The sequence below is a fragment of the Schistocerca nitens genome, chromosome 6 (assembly GCF_023898315.1).
Source record: "Schistocerca nitens isolate TAMUIC-IGC-003100 chromosome 6, iqSchNite1.1, whole genome shotgun sequence".
In the NCBI taxonomy this organism is placed as follows: Eukaryota; Metazoa; Arthropoda; class Insecta; order Orthoptera; family Acrididae; genus Schistocerca; species Schistocerca nitens.
In genome coordinates this window covers 328249789-328267837 of record NC_064619.1, presented here as the reverse complement: position 1 = coordinate 328267837, position 18049 = coordinate 328249789, and the positions used below count along the sequence as shown (strand labels likewise).

Genomic DNA, 18049 nt, shown 5'->3' with positions numbered 1-18049 from the left:
TGAGTTATGTTCCATAAGAGATAATTGATTTTTTATGCTCCTGACAAATATGAGTTTTGGCACTTAGAACGTTCGCCATCTCCACTTTTTACATGTTTACGAGATTGTTTAACTTTAATTCATTCTTATTAATTTAGTCTTCCACTGAAGAAATGAAAAAGTTGTAATTAACCAACGGTTCTTTTCATTGGCTGTAAAAATTACACGGTGTATCTGAAAGCATTTATGTGAATATGGAAAAGCTAGAGACTTCCACTCGTCGAATGCAGCGAATGGCCTATTCTTCTTATGAATACATAAGCATCGTAGAATACATACTCTTAATCTCGTAAAAGTGTTGCTAATTTTAGTTAATGTCATGCTGTGAAAAATGTGCTTTGCAAATGTATACATGGCACCCTGTGAGGAAATGTGGAGACAGTTCACGCACTCCCTGGCCGATGTGGACGAAGTCACGCCACAAGAAATCAGCCGCGTTGGCCGCTTTGAACTCGGATCTATGAGGAAAACTAACCCCGTTATGACGAGTTTAAATGCTATTCGTCGTCTCAGTGTCATGTTTGCTACCGATCTCGTATTCTCAAGGATTGCCAAGGAGTGTAACAGGCGGAAGTAAGCGCTGCCAAATTACTTTTTTTTAGTGCCTGATAGTTCATTCTAGGGCTTTTCTGAAAGCAAGGTGAAGTAAACACTGAATTTTGTTTGCTATTTAGGTAGCCGATGCTCTAATGCATTTGAGCTATAAGATCTATCTACATCTACACCTACATCCACATGGATACTCTGCAAATCACATTTAAATGGCAAAGAGTTCATCGAACCACCTTCAGAATAATATTATGTTATTCCGATCTTGAACGAAAAAACCAACATCTGTATCTTCCAGGGCGAGCTCTGATTTTCTTTATTTTAGTATTAAGATCGTATCTCCCTATATTTGGTGTCAACAAAATATTTTCGTTTTGAAGGAGAAAGTTGGTGACTGAAATTTCGTGAAAAGATTCCGCCGCAACGAAAACTGATGTCCACCCCAAATCTTATAGCATGTCAGTGACACTCTCTCCCCCATTTCTCGTTAATACAAAACGTGCTGTTCTTTTTTGAACTTTCTCGATGTATTCCGTTTACCTTATCTGGTAAGGATCTCACACCGCGCAGCAGTATACCAAAGGAGGACGGACAAGCGTAGTGCAGGCAGTCTCTTTAGTAGATCTGTTGTATCTTCTAAGTGTTCTGCGAATAACTTGCAATCTTTGGTTCGCCTTCAGCACAACATTTTATATATGTTCTTCCCAATTTAAGTTGTTCGTAATTATAGTTCCTAGGTATTTAGTTGAATTTGCAGCCTTCAGATTTGAACGATTTATCGTTTAACCGAAGTTTAACGGATTCCTTTTAGCACTCATGCGGATGACCTCACACTTTCCATTACTTAGCGTCAATTGCCAATTTTCACTCCATAAAGATATCTTTCCTAAATTCTTTCCTAAATCGTCTTGGAATTTGTTTTGATTTTCTGATGACTTTACTAGACAGCATCGTCTGCAAACCACTGAAGACGACTGCTCAGATTGTCTCCTAAATCGTTTATATAGATTAGCAGCAACAGGGGGCCTGTAACACTACCCTGGGGAACGCTAGAAGTCACTTCCGATTTACTTGATGACTTTCCGTCAATTACTACGAACTGTGACCGCTCCGATAGGAAATCACGAAACCATTCACATAATTGAGATGGTATTCCATTAGCAAGCAATTTGCTTAGAAGCCGCTTGTGAGGCAAAATGTCAAAAGCCTTCTGGAAATCTAGAAATGCGGAATCAATTTGAAATCCCTTGTCAACAGCACTCAACACTTCGTGTGAGTAAAGACCTAGTTGTGGTAGTGGTAAGTTCCTATGGTACCAAACTGTTGAGGTCATCGGTCGCTACGATTACACACTACTTAATCTACTTATCAGGACAACACACACACACATGTACGAGGGACGACTTGAACCACCGACGGGGAAGCCGTGTTCCACAAGAATGATGCTTTATAAATCCGTGTTGATTAAGTGTCAATAGACCGTTCTCTTCGAGGTAATTCTTAATGTTCGAACACAATATATTTTCCAAAATGCTGTTGCATATCGACGCTAATCATATGAGTCTGTAATTTCGTGGATTACTCCTACTATCTTCCTTGACCCGTGCAACTTTCCAGTCTTTGGGTACGGATCTATCGTAGAGCGAGTGGTTGAATATCATTGTTAACTATAGAGCTACTGCAGGAGCATACTCTGAAAGGAACCTAATTGGTATACAGTCTGGACCGAAAGACTTGCTTTTGTTAAGTGATTTAAGATGCTTCACTGCTCCGAGGATATCTACTTCTAAGTTATTCATGTTATTCTTGATTGGAATACTGGACTATTTACTTCGTCTTCTTTGGTGAAGGAATTTCGGAAGGCTGTGTTTAGCAACTCCGCTTTAGCAGCACTGTTGTCGATAGTATTTCCATTGCTCCCGCACAGATAAGGCATTGATTATGTTTTGCCGCTAGTTTACTTTGCATACCACCAGAATATCTTTGGATTTTCTGCCAGGTTTAGAGACAAAGTTTCGTTGTGGAAACTGTTATAAGCATCTCGGAGAAGTGTGCTCTAAATTTCTAGCTTCAGAAAAGATCACCAATCTTGGAGATTATGCGTTCTTGCAACAGTGTTCTGACCCGTTTAGTGTACCAAGGGGATCAGCTCCACCGTTTGTTAATTTATTTGGTATAAATCTCTTAACTGCAGTCGATACTACTACTCTAAATTGAAGCCACACCTGGCCTATACTTTTCGGTATATAGTTAATTTGGAAGGAGTCAAGATTGTCTCTCAGGAAAGTGTCAAGATAATTTTTATCTGCTTCTTTGAATAGGTATATTTTTCGTTTCTTTTTGGAGGATTTGGGAGTTACAATATATAGTCTCTCTGCTACAATCCTGTGTTCACTAATCTCTGTGCTCGTTTTGATATTCGTTAGTAGCTCAAGGATGATTTGTTGCTAAGAGGTCAAGTGTTTATTCACAACAGTTTACTATACGAGTGAGCTCATGAACTAACTCCCGAAATAATTTCAGCGAATGCGCTTGGCACGATTTCGGATGATGTTTTATGCATACCTCCAGATTTAAACACGTATTTTCGCCAAAATATAGAGGGTAAATTGAAGTCATCACCAACTGTAATTGTATGAGTCGGCTACGTATTTGAAATTAGACTCAAGTTTTCTTTCAACCTTTCAGCTATTGTGTCATCTGAGTCGGGAGGTCGGTAAATGGATCCAATCAGGATTTTATTCCACTTGCCATACTAACACGCAGTTACTATCTACATCAATTTCGCTACACGATAAATTACCACTAACAATAACAAACACGCCAGCGCCAACTGTGTTTAGACTATCCTTTCTGAACACCATTAGGACCCTCGCAAAAATTTCGACTGAACTTATCTCCGGCTTTAGTCAGCTTTCAATGCCTATAACGATTTGAGCACCAATAGTTTCTATTAGCGCTTGGAGCTCTGGTACTTTACTCTGGTACTACGACAACTTACAACTGTTATGCCGATGGTTCCTTGTTCTGCGTTCTTCCTGTGTTCAACCTGCACCCTTTTAGACTGAAGCCTTTTTGTGTTTCCCTGAAACCCTCTAACCTAAAAAATCGCCCGGTCCACGCCACACATCCCCTGCTACCCATGTAGCCACCTCCTTTGTGTAGTGGAACCCCAAAAGAAACTACCCTACGGCGCAAGTTGGGGAATCTGCAGCCTACGCGGTCGCAGAACCGTCCCAGCCTCTGATTCAGCCTTTATAACTTCTAATAGTTGCTCAAACCCAGAGAGAATCTCATCCGATCCAAAGCGACACAAGTAATTGGTACCAACCTGAGCCACAACCAGTAGCTGGCTTCGCCCTGTGCTCTTCATGGCATCCAGAAGGACCCATTCCATATCTACAGTGACTCCATCCAGTATGCACACGGAGTGCACACTGAATTTCTTCCCCTCCTTGGCAGCCATGTCCATAAGTGGTCCAATAACGCGCCTAACACTGCAGCTCCTACCTACCAATAATCCCACCCTCTGTGACTGCCTGGAACTTGCAGGCTGAGAGGTTTCCTCTGAAATAGGACAAGCGAGTGCATCTGGTTAAGGGAGAGTGTCAGCCACAGACAGCACCTGGAACCTGTTTGTCAGACTAACTGGGGAGACCTTACGTTCGGCTCCTGGGAAGTCTTTGCTGCCTGCCACACGCAGAGGCGACCTCCCACTCGACCACGGGTGAGGGATCAACCTCTTTGCGAGCAGTAACTGGGCTGGCCACTGGTGAGGAGCGATCGGCAGACTCAGACGTGCTGAACGTCCATTGGATACCCAAGGCCGGCAGCCTGGAGCTGAGAGAGAAGAGTCACCAACTTGGCCTGCATCCGTACAAAGCAATCACACTCCATAAATTTTAAATTAACACGCAGAAATTCAGAAACGAAACTACCAAAGCACACAGACGAAACTATACAATTCTCTCATGGTTAGGATCTCTTAAAACATCACAAAATCGGTTACTTCCCCTTTGCTGCTTCTATCTCGGCCGGCTACTGCTGCTACTGCTGCTGCCTGACTGACTAATGCCAACGAGATGTCACTAGCTTTCACAGCTATCACCTCGAGCGATTAATTCAGATCGGAGAATATAATTTAATTATATTTTGTGCCTTCGTTATTCTCCATTCCAATCATTCTGTGGTTTATGATTCCTACCTTCTCATATACTTTTCTGTGTTTGTATTCCTCAGACCACAGTGCAGTGTATTTGTAAGTTCATAATATTCTAGTGACACTTGCGTATCATTTTACTGATTTGCTGGGAGAACATCTGTATACTCACTTCTTTCCGTATTTTAATTTTTTTGAAGTATGAAGGGGAATATACGTAATCCTAGATTCTTTGGGTAACAGAATCTTGGAATTGTGAGAATAACCGTTTTCGTGATACACAGTTTTCTTTTTCTATGTCAATTTGTAAATTGTCATGCATTTCTGCAATGTATTCCTGCACGCTTAACACATCATGATATTTTTATGCTATACTGAAAGTTCGAAAATCTAACTGTTACCACAGTCCCAGTTATGGAACATGTAAATCATCTTTAAACTTGAACGAGATGAAATACAGTCAATGCAAACAACGAAGTCCGACACCTAATAAAACTTTAGAGCAAAAAAATTAAACATTTGCACCTTTAAAATGACAAAATATGAATGATGCATACTTAACATTCACACAAATAAAACTCACGTGTTTCTGTATGTTAATTCCTTCAGTATCTGTGGTTTCCGCTTGAAACCACCAATTTACTATTTTTTAAGCACTTGTGTCTTTCTCACGAAACACCGAAGCCATTGCAAGACAGAGACATCTAGTGATACACGGAGGTACATCTACGAATGCGTGCAGTGCAGCAGTCACATCACTAAATGCAACGATCGGCGTGGAAATGGTGCTACGTGTTTGTAGAAAATTGTGACATGCGGTTTTTTTTATAGTGATCGTGCTGAGGAGATCAATGGCAGTAAAGATAAGTATCTAAAGTTATTGTAATGCAAATAAGAATATGTACTACTGCTGTTATGAGCGGTTTCAAAATTGAAAAATTGGAGCACTATTGTCTTTTGATAAAAATTTATTACATTACTAGCCCGTATTTGCTTGTTATTTAGGAATGTAATTTTTTTTAGGCGTTATGAGTTCATGGAACTTCCGAGATGTGGGGTAGTGTCTAGGAAAAATGCAAAATTTCTTTCAAATATATCTCATGAAACGATGTGTAGTGTAAAACTGTAAGTCCCAGTGCTTCCAAAGTGAAACCACAACTTCAAAACAACTGGCTGTTTATGCCGAATTCTTTTGGTATTCGTTACTTATAATAATGAAAAAGGTTAATGTTGTGAAAAATTTTAAAATTATATTCAAAAGTGTAACCACCTCATTAAAGTAATTGATTATTTTGACTTTTTTTGTATTCGTTACTTTTTATGATTACGAAGGTCAGTTTAGTGAAAAATTGTAAAATTAATTTTTGTTGTTGTTGGGACTCAAAGGGCTAAAGTATGAGACAAAGAAACTAATTCCAATTATTTCTCTCAATCCTTGTTATATTCGGTTTTGTGTTGGTCAATGCACATCGCAAGCCATGCTCGAAATTTAATGGATTCCACCCTTTCGTCTTTTTTGTTACAACAGTCTAAACCAACTTACATACCTATAAGTTGTTGCGAGTACAATCGATATTTATGGGGAGGTTTACCAAAATAATGGATACTATCGGCCCTAGATAAAATAATGCTAGTTCTATTTTAGCAAAATCTAGAATGACTTAGCAAATGTCATGGGATAGTTGGACACAGAGAGCGCAGGTGTGTTGTCTGTGTACCACACGCCCTCTGTGATAGCTGCAGTTGTGTAGGAGATCTTTTGAGAAGTGGTCGTGCAAGTGATTTATGTAACATACAATGTCGTCGTGAGCTGCCACCGTTCTAACGGCGTATGGTGGTCAGTGCCTGACGGATGGGGATTTCGATTTCTTCAGTGGTGCAAGAATTAGGCTTCACACGTTCGGCCGTATGGAGAGTGTATCGTGAATGGTTGAATGTGGGTGTCACAGTCCACAACACGCGAACTGCCGGCCCTCCTACCAACCTCGACGACCGCGACCGGCGACATCTGAAACGGATCGTCAGTAGTGACAGAAGGGCAACAGTTAAACAAATCACAGCTCATTTCAACACAGGACGTGCTACACATGTCTCCCAGTGGACAATCCGTAGGAGCATGGGTTCCATAGGTTATGGGAGCCGGCGCCACTGTTAACCCAACCTCATCGGGCACAACGGCTTTCATTTGTTGCAAATAACCAGGGTTGAGCACTAAAACAATGGAGTAACGTAAAATGGTCGGACTAATCACGATTTCAGCTGCACAATGTCGATGGTAAGCACCGTGTGTGGAGCAGACCACGTGGCTCCTGCCTGCCAAGAACGTGTGGTCCAAAGCTGTGGTGTGTCTCTTTTATAGTCTGGAGTCCATTCTTCTAGTAAGGAAAGGGCTCCCCAGTTGTTCTGAACTGGATTTTGAATGGTCTGCTGTATGTTGAGCTGCTCAGAGACCATCTCCACCCACATTTGGCCCTCCAACGCCCTGACGGTTGTGCGGTGTTTAGAGATGCTAACGCGCCATCACATCGCTCTCCCATCGACCGGGAATAGCACCAGGAACATGCGGAGGAGGTTCAAAGACTGAGATGACCACCCCGGAACCCCGGTTTGAACTACATGGAGCATATCTGGAACGTCATGGAACGCAGGCTCCGTGCCATTGATTCTGCATGCACTAAAAACCAGAACTGGCTGCGGCTCTGCAAACGATGTGGTGTCAGTTGCTTCAAGATGAGTACCAGGATCTTTTAGACTTACTTCTGTGGTGTCTCACTCCAGTCTGCAGGGCAAGAGGAGACCCCAAGTGATATTAAGTGCCCATCCCAAAACATTTGCCAAGGCATTCCAGAAATTGTACATACGTGAGAATTGTTCATTGTTTCAAGCTTCACTATTTGGAAATCCTCCGTCATTAACTGAAAATTGTGTCTGTCGCCAGTAATTTGCCTGTTGATGTTCCAAATAAGGAAAACAGTTACCATTAAAATTCATTACTGACGAAAAGTGTAATTACCTCCCTAACTACCCCCGCTGTATGGACAGTAAAAGATATTAACAAATGGTTCAAATGGCTCTGAGCACTATGGGACATAACTTCTGAGGTTATCAGTCCCCTAGAACTTAGAACTACTTAAACCTAACTAACCTAACTAACCTAACGACATCACACACATACATGCCCGAGGCAGGATTCGAACCTGCGACCGTAGCGGTCGCGAGGTTCCAGACCGTAGCGCCTAGAACCACTCGGCCACTCCGGCCGGCAGATATTAAAAGAAGAGCACAAAAGGTTGAGAGTCGTGTCTGTAAACTACATGTTCCAGTCACATTGATGTGACCACCGCCTTTTTTTCGACAACAACGTGCAATAACCACTCACAGACGGCAGGTGGCAGCACTAGCAGTGGAGGGTATATGAAGTTGAAGTGTGTCGGGGGGACGCGGAAAACAGTGCAGTCGTTATCGCAATGCTAGAAAAAGAGCGATTTACCTGACGTCCAAAAGGGTGATCATTGGCTTTCGGGCAAAGGGCGGAAGCATTTCCGGAAAGGCTAAGTTTGCAAACTGTTCCCGTGTTGCCGTGGTTAAAGTATACAATGAGTGGCAGAACGATGCTATCCAAAGTCAGCGCTGAGGCAACTGTCGTGCCCCACGGGCCATAGACGATAGGGGCGAACAGTGGCTGGGGAGGTGTGCACGGGAGAATAGACGTGCAACTGCTGAACAACTAACCGCCCAGATGAACCAAAGGATATCCAACAGTGTCTCCACGACAACCGTTCAGCGAACGTTGCTGCATATAGACATCCACAGCAGGCGCCTGTTTCACACACCCATGCTGACTGTTTTTCATCGGCAACGAAGGCTAGAATTGGCCATCAATACCTCGGACGTTTGGATTCCGTAGAAATGTTGGAACACGTGAGGCAATACTAACCTTACGACTTATCTTAGAAGAAAGATTAAGAAAAGGCAAACCTACGTTTCTAGCATTTGTAGACTTAGAGAAAGCTTTTGACAATGTTAACTGGAATACTCTCTTTCAAATTCTGAAGGTGGCAGGGGTAAAATACAGGGAGCGAAAGGCTATTTACAATTTGTACAGAAACCAGATGGCAGTTATAAGAGTCGAGGGACATGAAAGGGAAGCAGTGGTTGGGAAGGGAGTGAGACAGTGTTGTAGCCTCTCCCCGATGTTATTCAATCTGTATATTGAACAAGCAGTAAAGGAAACAAAAGAAAAATTCGGAGTAGGTATTAAAATTCATGGAGAAGAAGTAAAAACTTTGAGGTTTGCCGATGACATTGTAATTCTGTCAGAGACAGGAAAGGACTTGGAAGAGCAGTTGAACGGAATGGACAGTGTCTTGAAAGAAGGATATAAGATGAACATCAACAAAAGCAAAACGAGGATAATGGAATTTAGTCAAATTAAATCGGGTGATGCTGAGGGAATTAGATTAGGAAATGAGACACTTAAAGTAGTAAAGGAGTTTTGGTATTTAGGGAGTAAAATAACTGATGATCGTCGAAGTAGAGAGGATATAAAATGTAGACTGGCAATGGCAAGGAAAGCGTTTCTGAAGAAGAGAAATTTGTTAACATCGGGTATAGATTTAAGTGTCAGGAAGTCGTTTCTGAAAGTATTTGTATGGAGTGTAGCCATGTATGAAAGTGAAACATGGACGATAACTAGTTTGGACAAGAAGAGAATAGAAGCTTTCGAAATGTGGTGCTACAGAAGAATGCTGAAGATAAGGTGGGTAGATCACGTAACTAATGAGGAGGTATTGAATAGGATTGGGGAGAAGAGAAGTTTGTGGCACAACTTGACTAGAAGAAGGGATCGGTTGGTAGGACATGTTTTGAGGCATCAAGGAATCACAAATTTAGCATTGGAGGGCAGTGTGGAGGATAAAAATCGTAGAGGTAGACCACGAGATGAATACACTAAGAAGATTCAGAAGGATGTAGGCTGCAGTAGGTACTGTGAGATGAAGAAGCTTGCACAGGATAGAGTAGCATGGAGAGCTGCATCAAACCAGTCTCAGGACTGAAGACCACAACAACAACAACAACCTCGGACGTCCACTGAGTTGCGACTGCTGGCCTTTTCAGATGAATCACGCTTTACGCTCTATGGGACACACTGTCGATGGCGTGTACGGCCTGAAAGACTGAAAGCAGGCAGCCTGCACCAATCGTCGGAAGGGTCCAGGCCGAAGAAGGAAACTTTATGTGATCTGGAAGGCACAATGAATCAACACAAGTATGCCTCTATCATTGAGGACCATGTCCATTAATACATGTAGTTTGTTTTTCCTCTGCTCCAAGGCATCTACCAGCAGGAAAATGCAATGTGCCACACGGCTTGCAGTCTACGTGCGTGTTTCTAACAGCACCAGGACGAGTTTATCGTACTTCCACTCTCAGTTGAGAATCTGTGGGACCTCCAAGATAGGGCTGTTCGCGCCATTTACCTTCAACCGAGAAACCTAGCGTAAATGGCCTCGGGGCTGTAGTCGGAATGGCACCACATCCATGTCGGTACCTTCCAGAATCGCGCTGACTCTCTTACCACACGTCGCGCAGCTGTCCGCGCTGCAAAATGTGGTTATTCGTGCTTTTGACAGGTTGTCACATTTATGTAACTTGAGGATGTAAATTTTCAAAACGAATCGTCTGTCGTGTACGAACAACATTTTCGATAATATTTACGATCAGGGTGCGCTATCAGTTTGGAGCGATGAAAGTCAGACATGGACTTATAACGCTAAAATATGAGAAAATTAAGGCTTTGTTAGTCACCTGTGCAGGGATGCAGTACATCTAAAGGACTCCTATTGGATGCATTTCCGCCTCGGGCAAAGGTCTTCAAACACAATTAGTTGGCTGATAACCTGGGTAATTTTCGTCAGTGAAATTTCCCGAGAAACCCTATAAATATAGATGTCTTCTGGGTTCGTTTGACGGGAACACTCGACGAATCGAGGCGCTACCGACCCGTCTGCTGCTGCCTAAGCTCACAGTGTACTAAAGGAAGTTATAAGATGTGGTCACTAAGGAACTGCCCTGCGGTTCAACAAATGTCATGTCTGGATTTCGAGCAAGCACAGTCATGCAGACTTAGAATTCCCCAGTAAGCAACATAAGTAGTCCTAATTGCGCGAGCTGTAATCTAAAGGAAGAGTATGTTAATCAGGAAAAAAAAAATCAAATGGCTCTGAGCACTATGGGACTTAACTTTTGAGGTCATCAGTCACTTAGAACTACTTAAACCTAACTAACCTAAGGACATCACACACATCCATGCCCGAGGCAGGATTCGAACCTGCGGCCATAGCGGTCGCGCGGTTCCAGACTGTAGCGCCTAGAACAGCTTTTTTTTTTTTAATCGCATTTTTTTTCGCTTTTGTTCGTTGCATCTGCTCGGAGCGGACGTCTAAGACATCCGTTTAAGTTCGTTGTTGATCGATTAACTCAGTTTTTTTGTTACAGAGGGCAGCTAACCCTCTGACCGAACTCTCTGAGCTACCGTGTCGGCTGAACCGCTCGGCCACCCCGGCCGGCTGTTAATCAGGAATTCACTATGAGTACATAACTTCTCAGATCATTGCCAACATGCAACCCGACATGCCAGTATTTTGGAAGTGTCACACTGGTTGACTGTGATGCGGAACAACACTCCAGTGGCGCTGTTAATAGCTCCGCAGCGTGGATTCTGTGCACAACAACACATTCCCCACCAACCTGTACAGTTCTCCAAAGCTATAATCAAGTCGTAAAACAGATGAAACATGTTACGCATTTCGTGTGAGCCTTTATTGCAGCTCTTCACATGAATTTACTTCCTGTAGCTCCTCTTCGCGTATTATGTCACTAATAGAAAGCTTTTGAGATGTCACCCAGCAGCTTGCATTTTAGTATTTTCCAGGCTGTAGTATGATAAATAGTCCATTTACTGAATTTGCTCATAATTTTCCTTCGGCGTCACCACACGCAAAAGTTCTATAGGAAGTAGCTCACTATACGAGTATTTTTCCGTCACATAAAGCGATAACATTGATAAAAAGAAAGCCTATTTATTTTACCGCAGTTTGCAGGACAGCTGTTCCTGTACGACGTGCCAGTTCACCAAACCTCAGTTGCGCTAGTGTTGTGTTCAAAATGGTTTCAACAATTCCAGGTCAACGTAAAAAGTGTAAAGTTCGCGTTGTTATTAGTTTTATGAATATGAGAAGTGAAACATCCCGCCGGCCGAAGTGGCCGTGCGGTTAGAGGCGCTGCAGCCTGGAACCGCGAGGCCGCTACGGTCGCAGGTTCGAATCCTGCCTCGGGCATGGATGTTTGTGATGTCCTTAGGTTAGTTAGGTTTAACTAGTTCTAAGTTCTAGGGGACTAATGACCTCAGCAGTTGAGTCCCATAGTGCTCAGAGCCATTTTTTTGAAACATCCCCTGAAGTATATGGACAAAGGGACCAGTTTTTCCGAAGTGGCGATGTTCCTAGCAGCACGAGTCGTGGAAAGTAGTCATAAAGTAACGTTGAAATTTTCTGAAATATTGAGGAAATGAAGCCGGCCGCTGTGGCCGAGCGGTTCTAGGCGCTTCAGTGCGGAACCGCACTGCTGCTACGGTCGCAGGTACGATTCCTGACTCGTGCAGCCCGCATCTCGTGGTCATGCGGTAGCGTTCTCGCTTCCCACGCCCGGGTTCCCGGGTTCGATTCCCGGCGGGGTCAGGGATTTTCTCTGCCTCGTGATGGCTGGGTGTTGTGTGCTGTCCTTAGGTTAGTTAGGTTTAAGTAGTTCTAAGTTCTAGGGGACTGATGACCATAGCTGTTAAGTCCCATAGTGCTCAGAGCCATTTGAACCATTTTTTTTGACTCGTGCATGGATGTGTGTGATGTCCTTAGGTTAGTTAGGTCTAAGTAGTTCTAAGTCTAGGGGACTGATGACCTCAGATGTTAAAAGTCTCAGTGTGCTTAGAACCACTTGAACCATTTTTTGAGGAAATGAAATTTTCTGGAAGATTGAGGAAATGATTCGATCCGACAGGGGTTTAACATAAATCCATGAACACTGTCAACTGTTTGTAGAACTGGTCTTTATGAAATATTTGAAAATTGACTGGGCCATCGGAATCTGTGCGTTTGTTTGATGTTGACAATTTTACTGTGACAGATGACAGAACTCACCGCACGTTCATAAGAGAATAAGTGGCAAACAACGGAATAGCGAGAAAGAAGCACTGTCAGTAACCATGTTCATGAAACGTCCGGACATCAGTGTTTACCACATGTGAAATTAATTTAGGATATGTTCTCAAAGTCCGTCATTACGCAACAGTAAGGTCACTTTCTTGATTTAGTTGAGCAATCGTTTATTTCCATTATCTTTAGTCGCTACTAATAAATTTGATACTCTTCAATTTATTTCTCCGTTGTGCAAGTTGCCCATTCCAAGTGTGGTTCACTTGACATCTTACGTTAGAAGTGTGACTTTTTTTCTGTTTCCTCCGGCTATTCTACCATAACGCTCTAAGAATATTCCATTAAGATTTTAATCTATTGAATGACTCACCAACTGTTTAATTTATTACAGTTACCAGTATTGTCTAAGATCTTTCCAGTTTTGGAAACGTTTCCCAAATATTAACAACGAAGAGACTACAGTCAGTATTGGCACCTGTCAAAGAGTAAGTCTTTTTCATTGTCAGTTTACTGGAATGACTCGATACCTCATTCTCGACCTTTCCATTTGTCAAGATCGGGATTTCCTGCGTGGTACAGCATGGCATATCAGCAGTTTTAATCTCTCCCCGCGCTCTGTAGGGCTTCCGCCAGGAAGTTGTAGGAGTTGATTCATATGCGTGCTGTGACATTATGCATCACGCATTACACCGCCGTAGCATGTGTGGCATTCTCTTCGGTAGAGTTCCGCCAGCCGGAGCGCTGACGACACCAGTTTCAGAACATACACGGTGAATACAAACAGCCGGCCGCGGTAGCCGAGCGGTTCTAGGCGCTCCAGTCCGGAACCACGCGGCTGCTACGGTCGCAGGTTCGAATCCTGCCTCGGGCATGGATGTGTGTGATGTCCTTAGGTTAGTTAGGTTTAAGTAGTTCTAAGTTCTAGGGGACTGATGACCACAGATGTTAAGTCCCATAGTGCTCAGAGCCATTTGAACCATTTTTTTGAATACAAACTCCACCGCAAAACTGCAGACTAACGGTTTTTTGGTACAAGGCATCTGTGGTCTCCATTGGCCCATTACAATGTAACGACGTAATTATGGTTCCTTTGGCTTGTAACCCCAATGACTTTTGTTGCTGTGAAAGCACCTTTACAACAGTAAAAACATACAATTTTCAGACCTAACACGGAAGGGTGATCTTATCATAGGCACCCACGTACGTACGCAAAAGTACTGTGGCGCGTAAAATTGTTGCGACTCTGATGTGGTTACCCTCGCTGCGGGATAGCTCAGCATAGTATCACTGTGCTTTCCTTCCACAGAGCCGGCCGGGGTGGCCGAGCGGTTCTAGGCGCTACAGACTGGAACCGCGCGACCACTACGGTCGCAGGTTCGAATCCTGCCTCGGGCATGGATGTGTGTGATGTCCTTAGGTTAGTTAGGTTTAAGTAGTTCTAAGTTCTAGTGGACTGATGACCTCAGAAGTTAAGTCCCATAGTGCTCAGAGCCATTTGAACCTTCCACAGAACTCAGTGAACTCAAACACGAGATGCATGTCGGCCAACTCTTCATCGCTAAACCTGTCCACACTGCTGTCTATCATTGTTAACATACAGCTAATGCTTTAAAAAAAATGGATACAGCCAGGTTTGCACTGTCATGCAGATATTTCCGGTACTTACAGGTACGAAAATAATCTGGTGTAAGAAATCAAATTAAAACCACTTACTGTGTGGCGAGAAACGGGAGCAACGTATCACTTCTACCAGAATATAAGAACATATGAAAGCGAAACGTAGCAAGGAAAGTGCCGCAGCGGTCAGTGGTCAATTGTCTCCGTCTGTACTAGTTTCACTGTATCCCTTTGCCTGGTGCCTCCATTAATAAGGATTTGACTAACCTTTCGCAACTACTCTCCTAGCTTAGACAATGTCTGTATGTAATATCCTTATTTGAATGGAATATTAAGAAATCATTAAAACTAGAGGAGACATATCGAAACATTTAAAAATGGGTATAGTATTGGATAAGATAATAGAAAGAATACAAGTACGACAATGGTAATAATGTGCTATGCTTGTCTGACTAAATTACACTAGTACAATAAATAACCCTGATAGACTGTCTGGATATACCTAGACGGAGGTCATTGTCAATGAACATTCATGAACTCTCCTTCCTCTCCTTCTCCTTTTGCTTCTTCTTGCGGCATTATAATCCTATCTGGGTCTTTTTCTTCTCAAGAGTACTTCCATTCTGTCCTCTCGTTTACTTTTCTTCTCCATCCTCTGATTCCTAGGGCTCTGAGGTTTCCTTCCATATCGTCCAGCCATCGCTTATGTCGTCTTTCTTTTAATCTTCTTCCTGTCGGTTTCCACTGCTTATTTGTAGATCTTGTGTCCACCATCCTTAGGGCATGTCCCAGCCACGCTGTTCTTTTACGTTTAATTAGTCTTAAAATATCAGCTCCTTGTATGAGGTGATCAAACTCATAATTTGTCCTTGCTTTACAGGTACCATCATGATTTCAGATCCCTCCATAAACTTTCCGTAGTATTATTCATTCAAATACTCTGAGTTGTTGTTCATCCCTGCTCGTTAGCGTGCATCCTTCACATCCATATTTAACCATTGGCGTAATTATAACTTTACATGTGGTCATTCTGTGCTGTCGTTTTATCATCCTAGATCTCATTAGCTTTTCAAATGTACTCGTATGATAATATGTATTACCACTTTAAATATCTGCTTTTATTTCAGTGGACAAGACATTCACGTTATTAATATTAGCTCCAAGGCATTCCAAATCCTCTACATGCTTAATATTAAACCTGCTGCTGACAAGTTATCAAGGATACTGTCCCCTGTTGTCTGGAATTTCGTATATTTAGTTTTGGATTCGTTAATGTCCAGTCTCCTAGGCTGTGCGGCTTCTTTCAGTTCCACCACTAGTTTCTCCAGTGACATACTTCTTCTACTAATAGCTGCAGCATCATCAGCATATGCAGACAAATGTGTGGTTCTTATAGCTATGTGTCCAGATATCTGCAGTTGTATAATTACTTCTAAGGTCCAATTGAAAATCTTTGTGGACAGAGCGTCACCCTGTCTAATTCCTTTATTAATACTGAAAAAGTCGGTTAATTCCCTATCCTTTCTCAACACTGTATTCGAACCTATCAAGGTTGCCTTAATAAGCGAAATATATTTGGATAGTATGTCAAGCAGTTTTATATTTCCTAAGATTTCGACTATTGAAGGCCTGTTTGAAGTCCTCGTAGATATTATTGATTTTTATATCATATTCATATGCTTTATCCTGTATTTGTCTCAGTACAAACTACCCTCAGTACTTCTGCAAGAGTAGGTTCTTATATATTTGGTTCTACTATACTGCATATCCATTGCTCGCCATCGGTTCGATCACCCGCCCCCCCCCCCCCCCCCACACCCCAGCATTTCTTTAAAATATTCTCTCCATATGTGCATCACTTTCCGCTATTCTGTTGGTAAGTTTCCATCTGTATCCTTGCAGTCTGCTCTTTGATGTCTTCCATCTTTCTCTTTAAGGCTTCTCCTCTCTTTCTTCTACATACCTTGCCACTTCTATTCTCTCTTCATTATATGAAGCCTGGTTAATTTTTCTATTTCGTTAGAGACATTTCAGTCTTCTGTTGTACCACCTGTTTACGTTCGTCATCGTACCATTCCTTATTTATAGGTCTTCTGGATTCCTCTATTACGTCCTTCTCCACGGTTATGATGTTATTCTTAATATATTCCCATTTCTTATCTATGCCATTACTGTGCTATTAGAGCTGTAGTTTCTGTTTCACTTTATTTTGATATTCTAAAGTTCTATCTCTGTCTTCCAGTTTATCTACATTCCATTTCAGAATTCCCCTAGTTTCCTCTTTATATGCCATAGCAATCCTTTGCCACATTTTTGCAGCTGTAAGGTAGTGGCCCAAGTCAGTTTGCTCCCCGAAAGTGCATGCATGCCCATCTTTTTGGGTATCAATATATGGTCAATTTCATTTGTATCATTTGTTCCTGGAATTTTCCAGAATATTTTTTCTTGGAAAGCGTGCGCTTACTGCTTTAAAATCATTGGCAGCTCAAGCTTGGAAACTCTCATCCCATTAGTACTTGTTTCCTAATGCAAGCTTTCCTTACCAACAAGGCCTGGAAAGGTTCTTCTTTTCGGAGCTGCGCATTATAATCCTCCAGGACTATTCTTGAATCCTGTATGGATATTGTTTCAAAGACTTCATGCAGTTGATCGTAACAGCTATCCACCAGATTCTCATTTGATCCTTCGGTTGGAGGGTATACGTTTACAAAAGTAATGTTATACAATCTTTCTTTTATTCTAAGGATGCGTATTCTCTCATTATATGACGTAAAGGCAAGGATAGATTTGTGCATATTTTTTGTTGCAATGAACCCAACACCATGATCTCCTTGTCTGTCATCTCTCCTAGAGTAATATAATGTAAAATTTTGCTTCCGAATATCTGCTTCACCATTCGATCTGATTTCTCGGAGGGCAACTAATTCTAATCCATAGTCAAACACTTCTTCGGCTACACTTTTCATTGCTCCTGATTGCAACAGGGTACGTATATTCCATGTTTCAAATTTAAGGGTCTTATTAGTATCGTTTTTCGTTAGCTTATTTCGTCTTCGGGAGGGCAGTACGGCTTTCTGTCTCAAGTTATCCGCAATAATAATTTTTTTTCCGAGGCAGGGATGTTGGCCCTGCGCTCAACCCCCTATATGAAGACTATTTCTCCCACTCTCGTCTGCCCTGAACCTATTTCCCACTGTGGTTCGGTACCCAATGTTCCACAAGGTTGCTCAGGTTCCCTGGAACAAAAATTTGGAAATTTGTTGTAAGGTCTTATGGGACCAAACTGCTGAGGTCATCGGTCCCTAAGTTTATGCACTACTTTATCTAACTTAAACTAACTTACGCTACAGACAACACACATACCTATGCCCGAGGGAGGGCTCGAACCTCTGACGGGGAGAGCCTCAGACCGAGTGGCAATCCGTGCGGCAAACCATCCACAGACTGGCCAGCACACCGGACCTCGACACTAAAC

The 18049-nt window shown here is 42.4% G+C and overlaps 1 protein-coding gene across 1 annotated transcript in view; it reads left to right on the top strand.

The window, feature by feature from the left end:
• Nucleotides 1-18049, top strand: part of LOC126262863 (uncharacterized) — a 523085-nt gene that overhangs the window by 127834 nt on the left and 377202 nt on the right. The window lies entirely within an intron of this gene.